The following is a 2,500-nucleotide window of genomic DNA, read 5'->3' as shown; positions in this document are numbered from 1 at the left end:
GCTGACGAAACAGCGCTGGTTCAGACACGGTGGGCGCAGTGTTGGAATCGGCAGCGCCGAGAAAATCGGCAAAGTCGGCAGAATCGGCAGCAGGTGCTGGCGATGAGTCAGGACGGACTGGATAGTCCAAGGCTCGATGAGAAAGACCGCTGGTTTAGACACTGGGGCAGTGGCAGCCCGCGGGGCAGTGTCGGCAGATTCGGCAGCAGTGTCTGCCGATTCGGCAGCGTTGGCTTGTTGGCGCGGGGGGCCGATTCGAGTGGGGACTTGGGCAGCGGGCAGTGAAAGCAAGAGTTTCCCCGATGCTGCCGGGAAAAACGCTCCCCGGGATGGCCGGGTGAGATGACCCGGCGGCCCGCGACGGGTCATTCAATTCCATGCCCCGTCAACATAACTCCCGATGTACTGTTTGCTTTTTCGGAAGAAGAGATCCATCCCCCCATCCTCGGCCAGCCAAAAACGCTCCAATTAATGGCCGGGTGAGATGACCCGGAGGCCCGCGACGCGTCATTCAAATCACTGCCCTATCGGCTACAACTGCTGATGGGTGGGATTAGAGGCCTGCCATGGTGGTGAGGGGCGGCGAGGACCGTGAAAGCTAGAGTTTTTCAGAGGCTGCCGGGAAAAAGGCCCCTCGGGTGGCGGGGTGCGAGGACCAGGCGCGTCATTCAATTCTCTTCCCTATCAACTTGGCTCCCGTTGGCGGGATTGGAGGCCTACTGTTTGTTACAGGGCTAAAATCGTCAGGGGAAGAGCTGACGAAACAATGCTGGTTTGGATGCAGGGGGTAGTGTTGGAATCGGCAGCGCGGACAAAATCGGCAAAGTCGACAAAAAAGACTGTTGGTCTGGACATCGGGGCAGCGGCAGCCATGCCGACAGGGGGGGAAATCGGCAGCACAGATTTGTGCAGCTGCAGGTTCGTCGGGGAAATCGGCAGCGCAGATTTTTCGATGAACATGGGCTGGAAGATGGACTGTCCAGGCCAGGCAGGGAAATTCGTCAAGGGGACACGCTGACGAAACAGCGCTGGTTCAGGCACGGCGGGCAGTGTTGGAATCGGCAGCGCCGACGAAATCGGCAAAGTCGGCAGAATCGGCAGCGGGTGCTGGCGATGAGTCTGGACGATTTATAGTCCAGGGCTTGATGGAAAAGACTGTTGGTCCAGACAATGGGGCAGTGGCAGCGCGGATTTGTGCAGCTGCAGGTTCGTCGGGGAAAATCGGCAGCGCAGATTTTTCGACGAACAGGGGCTGGGCGCTGGACTGGCCGGGCCAGGCAGGAAAATTCGTCAGGGGGGCACGCTGACGAAAACAGGGGCTGCGGAGTGGAAAATCGGCAGCGCAGATTTTTCGACGAACAGGGGCTGGATGCTGGACCGGCCGGGCCAGGCAGGAAAATTCGTCAGGGGGGCACGCTGACGAAAAGAGGGGCTGCCGCGTGGAAAATCGGCAGCGCAGATTTTTCGACGAACAGGGGCTGGACGCTGGACTGGGCCAGGCAGGAAAATTCGTCAGGGGGCACGCTGACGAAAAGAGGGGCTGCCGCGTGGAAAATCGGCAGCGCAGATTTTTCGACGAACATTCGTCAGGGGGGCACGCTGACGAAAAGAGGGGCTGCCGCGTGGAAAATCGGCAGCGCAGATTTTTCGACGAACATTCGTCAGGGGGGCACGCTGAGGAAAACAGGGGCTGCCGCGTGGAAAATCGGCAGCGCAGATTTTTCGACGAACAGGGGCTGGATGCTGGACCGGCCGGGCCAGGCAGGAAAATTCGTCAGGGGGGCACGCTGACGAAAAGAGGGGCTGCCGCGTGGAAAATCGGCAGCGCAGATTTTTCGACGAACAGGGGCTGGACTGGCCGGGCCAGGCAGGAAAATTCGTCAGGGGGGCACGCTGACGAAAAGAGGGGCTGCCGCGTGGAAAATCGGCAGCGCAGATTTTTCGACGAACAGGGGCTGGACGCTGGACTGGGCCAGGCAGGAAAATTCGTCAGGGGGGCACGCTGACGAAAACAGGGGCTGCCGCGTGGAATGGCAGCCTACACGCAGATGCGAATTCGGCAGCGCACGATGGCTTGAGCAGGTCATGGGTTCGACTTGGCGCGATCTGAAACCTGGACGAGGGACTGTCGACGCTGGACGAGCCAGCGCGGTGGCCTGTCGTGCCCCGTTCAGGGGGGGCCTGCCGCGGAGACAGCCCTCGCGGGCTCGACAGCGCAGGCCAGCGTCCCCGACGTCGCTGGCCGCGGCAGGCGAGCTGCCGGGGTTCCCGCATTCCTACAAGAAAACGTCGTGCTTTCCACATGAAACCAATCCAGTAAAATCAGCCATATTTTTATGAGGCTGCCCACTGAATTTGGGGTCATTCCGGGCCGGTTCCTAGTTTTGCGGATTTACTCGATTTCTAATGGTAGGAAAATTAAAACAAATACTTCCCGACCTCGAAAAATTCTGGGAAAATTAATGAAGGTGGATTGGATTTTTGCCAACCTCTGTGCAAA

The sequence above is a fragment of the Populus nigra genome, chromosome 2 (genome assembly GCF_951802175.1).
Source record: "Populus nigra chromosome 2, ddPopNigr1.1, whole genome shotgun sequence".
Lineage (NCBI taxonomy): Eukaryota > Viridiplantae > Streptophyta > Magnoliopsida > Malpighiales > Salicaceae > Populus > Populus nigra.
The sequence above is the reverse complement of the archived record's forward strand: the minus strand, read 5'-3'. Positions refer to the sequence as shown.